The sequence below is a fragment of the Hemicordylus capensis genome, chromosome 4, assembly GCF_027244095.1.
Source record: "Hemicordylus capensis ecotype Gifberg chromosome 4, rHemCap1.1.pri, whole genome shotgun sequence".
Classification (NCBI taxonomy): Eukaryota; Metazoa; Chordata; class Lepidosauria; order Squamata; family Cordylidae; genus Hemicordylus; species Hemicordylus capensis.
The window spans coordinates 65758307-65775325 of record NC_069660.1 but is presented as its reverse complement, the minus strand read 5'-3'; the positions used below and the strand labels follow the sequence as shown (position 1 = coordinate 65775325).

General features: G+C 42.7%; 1 protein-coding gene across 3 annotated transcripts in view; it reads left to right on the top strand.

The window, feature by feature from the left end:
* Nucleotides 1-17019, top strand: part of RASSF5 (Ras association domain family member 5) — a 151955-nt gene that overhangs the window by 84445 nt on the left and 50491 nt on the right. The window lies entirely within an intron of this gene.

Here is a 17019-nt window from a genome sequence, read left to right as displayed (position 1 = left end):
TGGCATATAATCTTTCTGAATTCTCAGAGGTTGTGAGATTGGTTGCTAAAGGGGCTGAAGTACAACATTGAACCATGTTGTTAGTGCAGTGTGTTCGTGACATTGTGTTTGTGCAAATGTTCTTTTAAAAAGAGAGAGAGATTATTGTCTTGGAAGAGTCTATCCTGGTGTGGATGTTCTGTGCCAAGGTCCATACTGAGGACTAGCAATGAGCCAGAGGCTGCTGGCTAACTTGCATAATTGTATATGTTTGTCTGTATGTAATTATTCTGATTCTTATAGTTGATGAGCATATTCAGTCCTTCTGTAGTGTCTTTTCTTTTCTTTGGTAGCTGTAAACCTTCATGAAATTTGAACAAAATCAAATGAATTGGACTTGTCATTTGTATTATCATAATTTGCAACCATAAGGATTAGAAACTGGTTTTTGATTAAGGCTTTGCAGGGTGGATTGATTAGAAATCAAGGAGACTTCAGATGCCACCCTCCAGAAATGGCTAGTTTAAATCCAGCTCCCCATTTTGTAATTCACATACAGTATTTCCTCAAAATAGATCATCTCCAGGTTTGCACAATTTAAAATCTGTTGGAGACAAAGGGGCAGTTGTGAACTTTGTTGATTTTTCTATATGCATTTACTAAGCAAGATCACTTACCTGAAGACGGTGCCCAGAACTTTCCAGAAATAAGTGCATATAGTTAATGGGCAGAACACTGTTTCTCCATAAAAGTGAAAGTTAATTCTGTTGGGTTGGAAGAATTTTAAATATTCACAATTCTTGAGAAATGAACACAGGAGTAAAAGATCACCTAGGTGAACTTGGTTAATTAACCTGTTAAGAAACAGGGTTGCATCTCCTCCTGGATTCTCATGCCTGTGGTGATGATGTACCATTCTTTGGGTTCAGTTAAGTTCACAATAAGGAGAATTCATGATGTCATGTGTAATACTGGACTTCAAAAGCCATATTATCACCACTGTACTTTTTTAAAAGAAAAACATAAAAAGGCAATCTTTAACTCAGTGATTAAAAATGTAACTTTATATCTAAATTTCATTTCATTTTTTGAGACAGTCAAATAAAATAAATTTTTTTAAATAAAACATCCAATACTTTTGATTTGTTTAAAAATAATTATGGTTTTAACATTTTCATGTTTTAAACTTTAATCATGCTTAAAAATAACCATGAAACTTGCACTCCCAGGATCATAGCAAGAGGTCAGGGGTGCTATGTATTGTCCATCCTTGCACTATTTTTAATATTATATCTGCTCCTAAAGCAATTGGTTTAAAATTTGTATTAAGATCAATTGCTTTGCAATTGCTTATAGTGCATCAACATTTGTGTGCAGATGATAGCTTTTGAACAACTTGCAGGTGGTATAGTAAGAGCCCTCATTGCCTGGAGAAGATAGATGCATTTCTTCTGACAGTCCTAGACACCTATTGGATAATGTGCACGCCAGGTAGCACAGTTTCCACTCTTGATTCTGGTGGAGATTTTGAACTTAAAGGGGGGGAAATTTTCTTTAAGTACTTGGAAGCATATGAGTGCTTATTCACATTAGTACTCATATAGTCATTTAAAAAGGGGAAAAATTGTGCAGGCCACATTTTTCCACACAGCAATGTTCCACCATTTTGAGAATATTTTCTTGCCCTTTGAAAAAAAAATTGGTCGGTGTGCATTTCTGTTCTCCAGTTAACACTTCCTGCTTTCTTTTTTCTTTTTGTAAATGAGTGCATAGGCCCCTTGAAATTGAAACTTTCCTCTCCCAATTCTTACTTTTATAGTGTTTCCAAGATACTGAAGCAGGATGAGGGCTAAAGCCACTTGAAATGGTAAGAGGGCATTCATTCCCATAGAAATAATTCTCTCTCATCTTACCTCAGTTTACCAACTAGCTAGTTTTGTAGGAAGAGAAGGGAAGGACACTCAGGAAGTGTCCCATCTAGTTTTGCACAGGAAAACAAACTCTCAAGCCTATAAAGACTTCATCTGTATAAAATATTTAGGTGGTTAACCCTTTGCATTGAAGTTTGAGCCTATGTCTGCTTTTAGCTTGAGAGAAGGAAGTGATGTCATATCTTAGTGGTCTGCTTCTTTTGTGTTTGTGAGGAAATGTATTTACATTACGCTTTGTTTTCTTTTCATGTTCAATACGATTTGTCCCTTTTTCGTGTTTCTATGCTAGAAACTTTAATAGTTAAACCCTCAGGCAGTTGGTTTGTGGCTCATCGTTCTAAAAGTGTGGCGAACGCACGTGTTTAATTTCACACACATACTCTCTGCAGGTGGTTTGGTGTCATTCTACAGTGCTGGCAACCGTCTCCTCATTCCGTGTTGCTTTAATTTTGTCCAGTATTCCCTTTGAATGACTGCAGACCAGAAGGGGGAGTCTTAGTTTTGCTTAACCTATCTCATCTGCTGCCATTTTCTAAGGTTTTTAAAAAAGGCTTTTACTGAGTCATATCTGTAGGCGATATAAAATATCAATGTTTCCATCCTGGTGCACATTTTGTTCCTTTTAACATTTTTCTTTTGTGTGAAGAGTAGGAATGTAGAAACAGCTAGGCAAGATTAGTGAATTGTCCTATCTAGCCAAATCTCTCTTTCGCCCCTCAAATGATGGCCAGCACCAGATGCTTCAGAGGAGGGTGCAAGACGCACAAACACCTCACATTCAATTATGTGGGATAATCTGACTCCGTTTAAGACATTTTTGAAATCATTAGTGATAGGATTTAAAACTAGAACATGAGGATTTTTTCTCCTTTCCATTGGTAGCATTAACTGTTTGAGTTCAAATTTTATTTTTCTCAAAGAATGCTAGAAAGCTTTGTAATATGCCACGTTTGCCAGGTACAGACTTTATGTAGCTGGTGTATCAGATATGGTAGTCTACACCAGTGTCACCTGCATTCTGTACCTGACAAGTTAGATAGTGGGTTGGCTGTCCTCTGCTTTCCTTACTATAGAAGGAATGTCGTCTGTAGAGTTGATATGCATTTTACCTTAATGGTCAAAAGTAGATGTTAAAGCAATCACCATTCCCCACCCACCTCCCTACCTCTTCTCAGTGCTATGCAAATACACTTGCATATGCTGAAACTGGTGCTATGACCCCTTGTTGCTGCAGTAGTATAGCTGAGGCTGCGCCAGTGTTTAGTTCAGGCCTGGGTGGGTCCTACTACTAAGGAAATGCCACACATTGCAGCATTACGCTGATGCAAGAAGCTAACTCTGTCTTCTGTATTTCCGTTCCACCGCAGCTAGTAGATGCTAAGGCAACAGATTCATATACAATTTAAAGGTGTACAGAACAAAAGGTAAATTACGTAGTAAATAACTACCAAATGTCTATGTAGGTTTGGTTGTGTTATAAGATGCACCAGTTTTTATATTTGTGATGTAAAGTTGAGCAGTGGGTTCCTTGACAACATCAGCAATGTCTTTTAGGCCTAGGCGAGCTGGTCTTCTGGTAGCAAGCATGACTTGTCCCCTTTGCTAAGCAAGGTCCACCCTGGTTGAATGGGAGACTACATGTGTGAACACTGCAAGATATTCCCCTTTAAGGGATGGGGCCACTCTGGGAAGAGAACCTGCATGCTTGCATGCAGAAGGCTCCAAGTTCCTTCCCTGGCATCCCCAAGATAGGACTGAGAGAGACTCCTGCCTGTGACTTTGGAGAAGCTGCTGCCAATCTGTGTAGACAATCCTGAGCTAGATGGACCAATGGCTTGACTCGGTATATGACAGCTGCCTATGTGCCTCAAACATGCAGAGTTGCACATATGAAACTGCCTCACCCTGTATCAGGCCACTGGTACATAGCTCAGTGTTGTCTATACTGACTGACAACAGCCCTGTAGTTTTGGGCAGGGGTCTTTCCCAGCCCTACCTGGAGATGCCAGAGATTTAATCTGGGAGCTTCTATGTACAAAGTACATGCCAAACCACTGGGCTTACTGTTCTACCCAAACAGACTGATGTCTGGGTCCAAGAGAGTTTTTGCATTTTACCCGAAGCTGAAATAAACATTTCACCTTTAAAAATGTGCCTTTTTGCTCAGTTAGCAGGGGACAGTAACTTGCCCCCCAAACATGAGGCAATTCCAAGAGTAATCTTTTGGAATTAATCTCTCCCCCAAATCAGAACATGCAAGTTTGCTTTATCAACACACAAAGTTTCCGTGAAATAAATGAGTAATCAAAACTTTGACTCTCTTCCTGACTGATACTGAAGTTGTGCAGATGCATAAAGGTAATGTAGCTGTGCAGATGCTCAGAATTGCTCAGTTCTTTTGGTCTAGGTCAGCTGTGCAAGTGTTGCCCTTGTGCAACACAGACAGTAGAACATGCTGTGGATGTCTAGTTCTGTATCTTGTTGCAAAAGCGCACCCTGTTGTGCTAGTGCTACACTGGTCTGGAACACAAGCACCCAACTAGCTACAGTCTTGCGCTAGCGCAACACATTTGCACAACTGCAATGTAATTCTAGATGTCAGCCCTTGATTCTAGATCATGGCTTAGAAGGACACAAGCAAGCATTCATCACTTATGTGATTGCTGGAGATCCATAGCAAGGAGCAGTTAGAAATCGAAGTCCCTTCCGTGCGGTGTAGAGTTCAGGGGCATAGCTTTCAGCAGCTGACATCCTGACTAAATTACTCAATAGAGGTACCATTGAAATTAATAGGACAAGTTAGTTATGACTAACTTGTCCTATTAATTTCAGTGGGGCTTCTGTTCCGTTATTTAGTCAGGATGTCAGCTAGTAACTCCAGACTGACTATACTTTGTAATAACTGTGGCTTATAGGAAAACGTGGTAAGCAATCAGCCTAAGGTGGGAACTACCATGCTTGCCTCCCAATCAAGGAATTAAAATGGACCCCTGCTAACTGAGCAAACACCTTTAAAAGTGGTGATTATCTTATATTTATCAGAGGGAGAGCAACTGGCCCTCTCCAACTCCAGCACAGCATCCTTCCAGTGCCTATTGCTGGTGCCTACCTTGTGTTTCTTTTTTAGATTAGACCTGCTCAGCGCAGGTCAAAGTCATGTTCGGCCACCCAGTGCAGCATGGGCCAGTGGTGCGGCAACCACACCACCCGGGACAGACTAAATAGGATTTGGAGGCCCTGGACTTCAGCCTGGAAGTCCAGGGGTAAGAGCGCCTCTGTGTCCACGTAAAAAGTCAAGACCATGTCAGTACCATACTGTGACAATGAGCTCTGCTTGTTTCCAAAGATTCATTCTTTGCCCTGTCCATTCCAGTTTTCTAATCTTGGCATTTTCCAGATACAAATAAAAGAAGCACTGAGGTTTTGTGGTATGACCTTTTTTCAGGTTTCTTGTGTTAGGGGATTTCTTGTGTTGGGGGACTTGCTTTCTTGACAAAGTGTTTCTTATACCTGTGTAACGTCACATTGCATTTAATGGAAATTGCAAGTAACAGTCTTTTTCCTTTGGATTTTTGGTGGCTGTAGGTATATAATTTAAGACTTTTTAAAGGAAATTGTGCCACTACCATTAAAAGGATGATTAAAATTGCATGATTACTTTTGGAACAGATTTTTCTTGGAAGGTTTGGCTAATAGAATGGCACTCATATACTGAAATAGGGGGAATAGCTAACCCCCGAAGCTTTAACAGGCACCTGGCATTCTGAAAGGAATAAATGCCAAATTATGGTCAGAAGTATGTAGAAACAAATCAAGTCCTAATATGGTAAAAAGAACAGATGATTTACAAAAGGGTAATTTATATCCTCAAGCATTTGATCACTTCAGGAGCCTCCTGCTGACTGGGAAAATGTGTGCTGGAAGAAAACGGAAGACTTATGAGAGGAGGAGAGAAACTAATTGTTTATGGTATGCATATAATAAGAGTCTTTTCCAGTTTCTGCCCAGTTGTGAATCACTTAAATTAAGTGCTTCCCAGATCCAAACTTTAGGTGCAAGCTGCTTGGGAAGCACAGGTCAGTTAATGTGGGTGGAATGCTTTTTCAAGTCCCTCTCCAAGAATCTCCTGGTATTATTATTAGAGGGTGAAACAGGTGCAGTGTTAGAATTTGGCCTTCAAGATCACACCACTCTTCTGCAGACATAAAATGCCAGGAGGAACAGCTCAGTATGTGGAGGTGGGGGAGACTCTATACATAACAGACTTTCAAAAAAGTGAATATGGTGGGTGTGTGATTTTAGGATCTGTAAGCTCATATCTTCAACAGACAAGTGCAGGAAAAAACCTAGCTTTTTTCATACTTGAGTCATTTGTCTCTCCAAGTGCAAGCTAGTCAGAGGGAATGTACATTTTACAATGAAACTGGATCTGCAATCAGATTCTGAGCTGTCTTGTTGAGGATAGTTATGTAGCCTTCTGTTTTACAATGAAATGGAGACTAGCATAGTGAACTCTGATTCTGGGATCCATAGGGTTGAGGTACTGAATCTTCTAAACCTGACCAATGCAGTAACCTTCTAGGTTAGGGGTTCCCAGCCTTGGGCCTCCAGATGTTGTTGAACTACAGCTCCTCTTATCCCCAGCCACAGTGGCTGAAGGCATAATAGGAGTTTTAATCCAGCAGTATCTGAGGACCCAAGGCTGAGAATCCATGTTCGAATCTAGATCATGCTATCTGAAATAGTTCACTACACAGTGGCCAACATCCTGCGCAAGGAATCACATGTGGGAGGATGTTACAGTAGTGTAAACCTGTTGCATTGTCTAGTTGCACTAAACCTGGAGCTTGCATTCTAGACTAGTGCTGCATAGCTGCTGCACACCTCATTTCATTTAATAGAAACATTTGTGCAAAAGTGCTATAGCTTTATAGAGCAATCTGTAAATCCCTGTTTTTAGTGCAACTAAGCCATCTTCTTGCACTAGTGCAATTTACTTGTTCCACATTGCTCTGGATGTCAGCCAGTTTCTGCAAAGAGAATGGCTTAAATCCTGACTAAATTATTTGATGGAAATCCCATTGAAATTAGTCTTTTAGACTAACCCTGAGTGGTACTATTGTGTAGTAGAACTTTTATTTAGCCCTTATTCCCTCTTCTTTATTTCCTTTTTTCTTCTTGCAATTGTTTTTTTGAAAGTTAGGATGACTCCATTATCCCAGTCTATAGCCCCTCCCCCCCACGTTTCTGTTGCAAATACAAATTGCAGTTATATGAGTTTCTGTTGTTTTAGAAAATCAGCAGCTCATGAATGTCTTGCAAATAGATGCTGGATTCAAAATGTCATTAATCTGCTGAGACCGCTGACTGTGGACAAGAATTCCTAAAGTGACTGAAGTTATTTATAGAATAACCTGTTGTTCTTTCTTTATGAAGTGGTTATCTTTACTTCTAAGCTTTCAAGCATTTTTCTTGTCAAGCATATTGAGCATTCTATTTTATTTGTTGAATTTGTTCTTGAATGCAAATACCTTTTTAAAAGGTTCCAGTTGTTCTTTGATCTGTATATTTGTTTGGACTGGTTTCTTATTTTATTTCCATATATTTACTTGTGGGAAGGTATTTCAAGGCTCCCCCAGTTTCCAAAAATGTTTACTAAGATGAAATTGAACCTTCCAAAGGAGTGCAGCACTTTTTCTTGGTCTTTACCTTTACATAATAGTTTGCTTTTGAGACAAAACCTACTATCAGCATGTTGGGAAAAGTGTGACAAAAGCAAAGTGGCAATTTCTATGATGAGTAGAACACTGAGTTTTCAATTAAAAATCCATAAAACTGGAGGTAGATCTATCTGGTTGCCACGTGTACTTTAACATCTAATTAAATATTGATAAGCAAAAACATTGGTTGACATCCTGACTAATAAAGTATGAGTGTAAGGAAGCTCTGTGGGGAAGCACCAGGCGCCCATGTGCAACTCCTCTATTCTCCTACACACACTGCTGTGCCAGAGGGCTAAGACTTCTAACCACTGCTCATGTTCTTGAAGCGCTCTGTAAGATAAAATACATCACTGAGGGAGGCACAGACAATCCACACTGCTGCACACAGCGCAGATTTCCAGAGAGCAAGACGATGCATCCTGGCCTTCACATATCCCCCAATGCACCACGCAACGAGTGGGGGATACCCCCATGAGACAGGCACTCTGGGCGCCCGTGTCTATGTGTGCTTGGGCTGCAAGCACACTCACACTGTTAAGGGCACACTCACGCCCTTAACCTCAGCTTCAGGCCGGGCTTAAAAGGGGGGTTAGGTGGGTGGGCCTCGCCAGGATTTGTGCAGGATTTGCACATGAGCAGCCTAACCCAGGCTGGGCTAGCCTAGCCTGGGTTAGGCTGCTCATGAGAACAGCTTTAATATGTAAGTAAAATGTCTAGGACTGTTACAAATTCAGCTCTACCTTCAACTTTCACCAAGTGCTACTGTTAGGATGCATTCTTGTGAAGATTCATAAAGACTGTTCACAATATATTCTAACCAGTTCTACTTAAACAATGCCTTTTAGTCCAGTTCCATTACTGAAGACTTGAGTGGAGTTAAAAAAAAAAAAAAGGTAAAGTGGGTGAAAATGTTCATTCATGCTAAGTTGGAATAGCCAAAGAAATGATGATAAGCGCCTACTATATGCTGCTGCTTCTGCAATCCTCTTGAAGGCCCCCATAGGCCTCAGAAGGGCGCTGGCAGCTTTGTTACAGTACTGCAGAGATGAACAACTTGAAATAAGCTACCAAAAAACGAAGATCATGGTCTTCACCAGAAGACCAAAGATCCACCACTGGAGTATCAATGGTCACAGAATTGAACAGGTCGCCTGTTTTACATATCTGGGGGTGGTCCTCCAGGCCTCTTGTGCAAGAAAGGCCCACTGTGAACACGTTACCCTAGTGGCACAGAGGAGCTCCGCTGCCATCTTGAGGTTCCTTCGAACTAGAGGTGGTCACTACATACTGCAGCGCTCAGACTATATGAAGCTAAGCCGCTGGCACAATTACTCTATGGTGCCTACCCCAGGACGCCACTCTAACTTTAGTATATTGGAGCGTGTCCAATCTAAATTCCTAAGAGTGGCCTTACAGGTGCCTTGCTGTAGCTCACAGGGCCTGGCCCCATTAACTCTGCAGGACAACTTCCAGTCATCCTGGAAGCAGGCAGTCGATAAAGCAGGCAGCCTCGAAGCAGGCAGTCGAGGTCCGGCTCTTGTTGCCACCGGTTTGTTTGGTGGCAATCCAGAGGTAGGCCTTCTCTGTAGTCTCTCCTAGATTGTGGAATGCACTCCCTGCAGAAATCCATAATTTGAATTCTTTATTGGCATTAAGGAGAGCCCTAAAGACCTACCTGTTCGGCCAGGCCTTCCAGGATTTTTAACTTTTTTTAAAGGGTTTTTAATGTATCAGGTTTTTATAAGGTTTTGAATTGTTTTATTCTTTAGCTGTTTTATTGTATTTTATTGTTTTATTGTGTGTTTTTAAAAATTTCATTCCTGATCATTGATTGATTTTAACTGATTTATATTTGTGAACTGCCCTGAGCGATTTTGTAAGGGCGGTCTAAAAATCGAACAAATAAATACATTATAATAATAAATAAGGTGACACTATTGGGCTTCTCCCATCTCACCTCCTTGCTATGGGCAGTGACAAAGTGAAAATGGCCATCAAACAGAGGATCCTGGATTCTAGTCGGAGGGCTGTGGGCCACCTCCAGCCTCAAAGGCAGGGTGCCTCTGAGTACCAGTTGCAGGGGAGTAACAGCAGGAGAGAGGGCACGCCCTCAACTCCTGTCTGTGGCTTCCAGCGGCATCTGGTGGGCCACTGTGCGAAACAGGATGCTGGACTAGATGGGCCTTGGGCCTGATCCAGCAGGGCTGTTCTTATGTTCTTACAAGTATTTTTAAGCCCGTTTTAATAACGGGCTCTAGCGGGGGGGGGGGTGCTGCTCTTGCTCTGAAGCCCAATCCTCTTCTTGGGCCGCCAGCGGGCCCAGTCCCCCGTTGCCGCAGCCGCCGCCAGCAGGCTCAGTCCCCGCGCTGCGGCTGCCGCCAGCGGGGCCAGTCTTCTTGCCGCCGCGGCCGCCGCCAGCAGAGCCAGTCCTTCCTGCCACCGCCGCGCCAAGAGTCAACATGGGCGCCATTATGTTTCCACCGCGGTGGATGGGCCGGTCTCTTCTCCCCGCTCTCATCTCCCTGCCGCTGTGCCGTCTTTGCCCTCCCGGTTCCCCCGCGGGCCCGTTTCTTTTCCCTTCTCTTTTCTTCCCAGCTTTTTTCCCCTCCCCCGCTGCGGCCTCTGCCCTCCCGGTTCCCCCGCTGCGGCCTCTGCCCTCCCGGTTCCCCCGCTGCGGCCTCTGCCCTCCCGGTTCCCCCGCTGCGGCCTCTGCCCTCTCCGTAGGCAACATGTTCTCAACATGGCCGCCCGTGTCTGGGCAGCCGAGAAAGACATGGGCCGGAAAAGGACACGGGATCATGCTCAAGGCTTTTATTATAGAGGATACGGAATGCCAGGTGGATCTAAGTATGGTGCCTGGCTACCTGGTCTTGGACAGCTCTAGGTTCACAGTATCCCCCTCTTACATATTTGACTCAGCTGGAAATACCAAGCCACAGAAGGGTGTTCACCCTTGCCTGCTGTTATGCCCTTCGCTGTTCTGGAAGGCATATACCGGAAGATCCCATTTACAGAAAGGCTTTGCCCTTGTGCCTCTGGGGAGGTGGAAACCAAAACATACTCTTTTCTTGCCTATTTTTAAAGATAGCTGGGAGAATCTGATACTTCCTCTACTTATCAACTACCCCAGCCACCCCAGTCAAGTCTACACTAAGATGATGCTCTTGAATGAAAAGTGAACCTTCACATAAAATGCTGCTACATTCTGCGTGGCAGCGTGCAAGATTCATCAGACTCTGACTGCCAGCCCATAACCTGTGATTTTAACTACTGACCAATTTACCTTATAGTACATCCTAACATGCCTTTTTAAATACTTATACTTTCTTAGATGCTTTTAACTCATAGATAGTTATATGTACTTATATATTTAACCATATATTTTACCTCCATTTTACTAGTCATCCCATTAGAGCTGTATTTCCCTATAGACCATTTTTTTAAACATAGTTTGTATTATATTGCTTTTACTAGTTAGTTGTCATCAGTTTTATTAGTTTTATCAGTCTTCCTTATTTTATAGTTATCTTGCTTTTACCCTTTAGTATATCTTAAAGCTTATTTTAAATCTGTTATACTTATTATTATTATTATTATTATTATTATTGTTATTGTTATTATTGTTATTATTGTTATTATTGTTATTATTAATTTGATTTCTATACCGCCTTTCCAAAAATGGCTCAGGGCGGTTTACACAGAGAAATAATAAATGAAGATGGCTCCCTGTCCCCAAAGGGCTCACATTCTTAAAAAAACCCAACAACCACAAGATAGACACCAGCAACAGTCACTGGAGGTTCTGTGCTGGGGGTGGATAGGGCCAGTTACTCTCCCCCTGCTCAATAAAGAGAATCACCACGCTAAAAGGTGCCTCTTTGCCCAGTTAGCAGGCATTTTTATATTCGTTGATAGTTGCATGCATTTATGAATCTGTGCTGTAGCAATTTTCAGTATGGCTCTATTATATATTTTACTGTATTATTAACTATGCTGGTCTTTGACTGTAATAAAGTTGATTGATTGATGATAAGCTGGAACAGCCAAAGAAAAGGCTGGCATATAGCACAATCATAGGATTGCCTAATGTAAGCTCCACTAATTTCAGTGGCTGACATCCAGACTAATGTTGCACTTGTGGGGGGAAATGAATGGGCAACAGTGGAGGGATGATTTTTACTGATCTCCCCTTCCATCTGAAGCTCACTGTGCCTCCTGAAACTATGTACTTGAGGATTCTGCAGTTGTCAAAGACAGATTTTTGGGATGCACAGTGGGCTGCAGAGGGAAGGGGAGATGGATGAAAATTCCCCATCTCCCATTATGCATATGGTACATTTTTACACACACGTTAATCTACCTGTCAGCTTACTCCTGGTGAGTGTGCATTCAACTGCAGCCATAATATATGGTGATCTTCAAATTTCATTTGCCAGAATAGCAGGTGACTTAATATGAGAGAGATTAATATATCTAGCCCTCCCCCCACCCCCCCATTTCCAACTTGCATTAGAAGTTCAGCTGAAATATATTTCAGCTGCAGCTTCAACCAGGCTTTGGAGGAACCCTCTCATCCAACATTCAAAGCTTAGCTACTCTCTAGACCAGGGCTGCACAACTTGTTGGACTACAGCTCCCATAACCCCTGGCTACTACCCACTGTGGATGGGGATGCTGAGAGTTGTGGTCCAAAAACAGCTGAAGGGCCAAAGTTGTGCAGCTCTGCACTAGAGAGTCTGAGCACACCTGGCAGAACAGTTGGTGGTATTAAGCTGATAGATGCTATAACATCTATCTGATAGTCTTTGGCACCACAGTATAACATTAGATGTAGCAAATGTGCATATCCACCTATGCGTGGGGAGCATTGTCTTAGAAGAAAAATCAGTTAGCCTATTGCTTTAGTGGTGTTTCATACCGGAGCCTGAAATTTTCATCTGGAAAAACTGGGATTTAACCTTTTCTAATGAGCAGTCTATTAATAAATAAGACAAATACAGTATCTTTCAACCAATTCTTCCCCATGTTTTTGACTTGTTTGCTGTGGAGATATTCATAGCGATGTTGCTATGCTACCCTGTAATACTGTGTGCTGGCTTGCTCTTAGATTTACAGTAGGTAACATAAATGCCTTACTTAAGGACCTTGTAGTGGAGATGCTTTCTTATGTCTGCAAATCAGTATTTGTGCCCAGTTAAAACCTGAAGTGTAAAGTGAAAATAATGTTTCCATAACAGCACAGCTGTTTATAAAGTGAATGGGACAAGAGTTTCTGCTGTTGGATAACCAGCATTTTTGCTGAGCATTTTATAATGGGTGCAATTTTCATATAAATATGTGTGAGTGTATTGAAATGGAATTTCATGCTAGTAAAAAGAGTGGCAAAGAGATGAATCATGTTACCATTATTCACGTGACCATTTTGAGGGGATGTACTGTGGTTATTTTGTGGAAAGGAGATCCATGTGTAGTACTTGGTTTTAACAAATATGGCAAATATTTATATACCAATTTTCAACAAATGTTTCTGTTTTAATGAGTTTTTATCAAGTTGCCAACTTGCTGTAGCTCTGGTACTCCTAAATGTACAAGATCAAGTTTCATATTGCTCTCTATTGCAAGATTACTTTTTCTTAAAAAACTCCTTGTGGTGGGAAGACGGGGTGAGAAATGGTTGGTAAATTATGACCTGGACAGCAGCATTTTATAGTCACACTGCAGTGGTGTCAGTGACATTAACAAAGTGCAAAGCAATGGAAAATTCAGTCAAGAAGGTATTTGCATGTTACCCTATACTACTTGTCAGAATAGAAAAGCCTACTGATAATTGCTGTGGTTACGAACCTCATTTTTAATTTATCTAATGAAGCTCTCTACAGGGTTACAGGCAATGAAAATTCAGATGCTCTTTAGTCCAGCTCTCTCTGTTCTAGTTCTTTCTGTACTTGGTAGATATTTAAAGATTATATTAGAAATATGGCATTTAGCACACCCACTGTGGTCTGTTTTGTTCAGCTTCTAGTGTCCAGTACGGAGATAAGCCATATAAAGACTTTGTGGAAATGCAGTATATAGTAGCTCATTAAATTGCCATTCTGATCACTAACCTGGGTAAGAATGGTCTTAAAGTCTTGGAGTTTGAGATGTTGGCCAACATGATGCACAACACAATGCTGGTGTTGGAAACAATGGAAGTAGCACTGTGTAGCTGTGGGTCTTAAGTACAACATAAGAACATAAGAACAGCCCTGCTGGATCAGGCCCACTGCCCATCTAGTCCAGCATCCAGTTTCACACAGTGGCCCACCAGATGCCGCTGGAAACCACAGACAGGAGTTGAGGGCGTGCCCTCTCTCCTGCCATTACTCCCCTGCAACTGGTACTCAGAGGCACCCTGCCCTTGAGGCTGGAGGTGGCCCACAGCCCTCTGACTAGTAGCCATTGATAGACCTCTCCTCCATGAAGTCATCCAAACCCCTCTTAAAGCCATCCAGGTTGTTGGCTGTCACCACATCCTGTGGCAGAGAGTTCCACAAGTGGATCATGCATTGTGTGAAAAAGTACTTCCGTTTGTTGGTCCTAGACCTCCTGGCAATCAATTTCATGGAGTGACCCCTGGTTCTAGTGTTGTGTGAGAGGGAAAAGACTCTCTCTCTCTCCACTTTCTCCATGCCATGCATGATTTTATAGACCTCTATCATGTCTCCCCGCAGACGTCTTTTTTCTAAACTAAAAAGCCCCAGGTGTTGTAGTCTTGCCTCATAGGAAAGGTGCTCTAGGCCCCTGATCATCTTGGTTGCCCTCTTCTGTACCTTCTCCAGTTCAACAATGTCCTTTTTAAGATGTGGTGACCAGAATTGTACGCAGTACTCCAAGTGTGGTCGCACCATAGTTTTGTATAAGGGCATTATAATGTTATCCATTTTATTTTCAATCCCCTTTCTAATGACCCCTAGCATGGAATTGGCCTTTTTCACAGCTGCCGCACATTGAGTCGACACTTTCAACGAGCTGTCCACCACAACCCCAAGATCCCTCTCCTGGTCCGTCACCGACAGCTCAGATCCCATCAGCGTATACTTGAAGTTGGGTTTTTTTGTCCCAATGTGCATCACTTTACACTTGCTAACATTGAACCGGATTTGCCATTTTGTCGCCCACTCCCCCAGTTTGGAGAGATCCTTTTGGAGCTGCTCACAATCCGTTTGGGATTTCACTACCCGGAAGAGTTTGGTATCATCTGCAAATCTGGCCACATCGCTGCTTACCCCTGCTTCTAGATCATTTATGAATAAATTAAAAAGCACCGGTCCCAGTACAGATCCCTGGGGGACCCCACTTCTTACTTCCCTCCATTGTGAAAACTCTCCATTTATACCTACCCTCTGTTTCCTGTCTCTCAACCAGTTAGCAATCCACACATGTACTTGTCCCCTTAACCCATGATCGCTAAGTTTCCTCAGGAGTCTTTGATGAGGAACTTTGTCAAAAGCTTTTTGGAAGTCCAGGTAGACTATGTGAACTGGATCACCTTGATCCACACACTCGTTGACACTCTCAAAGAAGTCCAAAAGGTTGGTGAGGCAAGATTTACCTTTGCGGAAGCCATGCTGGCTCACTCCCAGCAGGGCCTGTTCTTCTAGGTGCTTTACAATTTTATCCTTGAGGATGCTTTCCATCAGTTTGCCCGGAACGGACGTTAGGCTAACCGGCCTGTAATTTCCCGGATCGCCCCTGGATCCCTTCTTGAAAATCGGTGTTACATTTGCTACTCTCCAGTCCTCTGGTACAGAGCCTGATTTCAGGGATAAGTTAAATATTTTAGCAAGGAGGTCGGCAATTTCACATTTGAGTTTTTTGAGGACTCTTGGATGGATGCCATCCGGCCCTGGTGATTTGTTAGCTTTCCGTTTTTCCAGACAGTTTAGAACATCATCCCTTGTCACTTCTATCTGACTCAGCTCTCTAGCCTCCATCCCTAAAAAGCCTGGTTCAGGAACAGGTATATGCTCAGTATCCTCTGCCGTGAAGACAGACGCAAAGAACTCATTCAGTTTCTCTGCAACCTCCATATCCACCTTAATAATCCCTTTCACTCCCTCATTGTCTAATGGCCCAACCGCCTCCCTGGCAGGTTTCCTGCTTCTGATGTACTTAAAGAAGTTTTTGTTATTCCCCTTGATACTTTTGGCTAAATGTTCCTCAAACTCTCTTTTTGCCTCCCTTATTGTCACCTTGCATTTCTTTTGCCAGAGTTTGTGTTCCTTTCTGTTCTCTTCGTTTGGACAGGCCTTCCAATTTCGGAAGGAAGTCTTCTTCCCTTTTATGGCTTCTTTGACGGTACCCGTTAGCCATGCTGACATCCTCCTGGACTTAGTGGTACCTTTCCTCCTTTTGGGTATACAAGCTGACTGGGCTTCTAGTATTGTGGTTTTGAGTAAACTCCATGCATTCTGGAGCGAAGTGACTCTCCTGATTTCCCCCCTCAGCTTTCTTTTCACCATACTCCTCATTTTGGAGACGTTCCCTCTTCTGAAATTCAAAATGTCTGTGTTTGACATCCTTGGTGATTCTCTCCCCGCATGTATGCTGAATTTGATGGCACTGTGGTCACTGTTCCCTAAAGGGTCGATGACACTGACGTCATGCACCAGGTCCTGGGTGTCACTCAGAATTAGATCCAAGGTCACCTTCTCTCTGGTTGGTTCCATGACCAGCTGTTCTAGGGCACAGTCATTTAGCGTATCTAGAAATTTGACCTCTTTGTCCTGACTTGAATGTGAATTTACCCAGTCTATGTGTTGGTAGTTGAAATCACCCATAATTACAGCCCTGCCTCTCCTTGACGCCTCCCTGATTTCCTCATGCATCTCCCAGTCACTGTCGGCATTTTGATCCGGAGGGCGATAGCACGTCCCCAGTAGCACGATTCCTTTCCGGCCTTGTATAGTCACCCACAGGGTTTCTGTGGAGGACTCCAGTCCACTTAGGTTTTCTAGCTTGTTAGATTCTATCCCTTCTTTAACATACAGTACTACCCCTCCTGCAAGTCACCCCTCCCTGTCCTTCCTATAGAGTTTATACCCAGGGATAACAGTGTCCCACCGGTTCTCACTGTTCCACCATGTTTCTGTTATGCCCACTATGTCTATTTCTGCGTTAGCAACCAAGCACTCCAGCTCACCCATCTTGGCTCGGTGGCTTCTGGCATTGGCATACAAGCACCTATACACTGAATCTCTCCTCTGATGTATGCTATTCTTTTGACTCTTTGACCTGCTGGCACAGGCTCCCGTCTGCTCTTTATGCGGTTCTGCTCTGTCCCCTTCTGTTTTATTTGAATTCTTTGCAGGCTCACACTTTAAAGGATGGCTTTTGCCAAACGG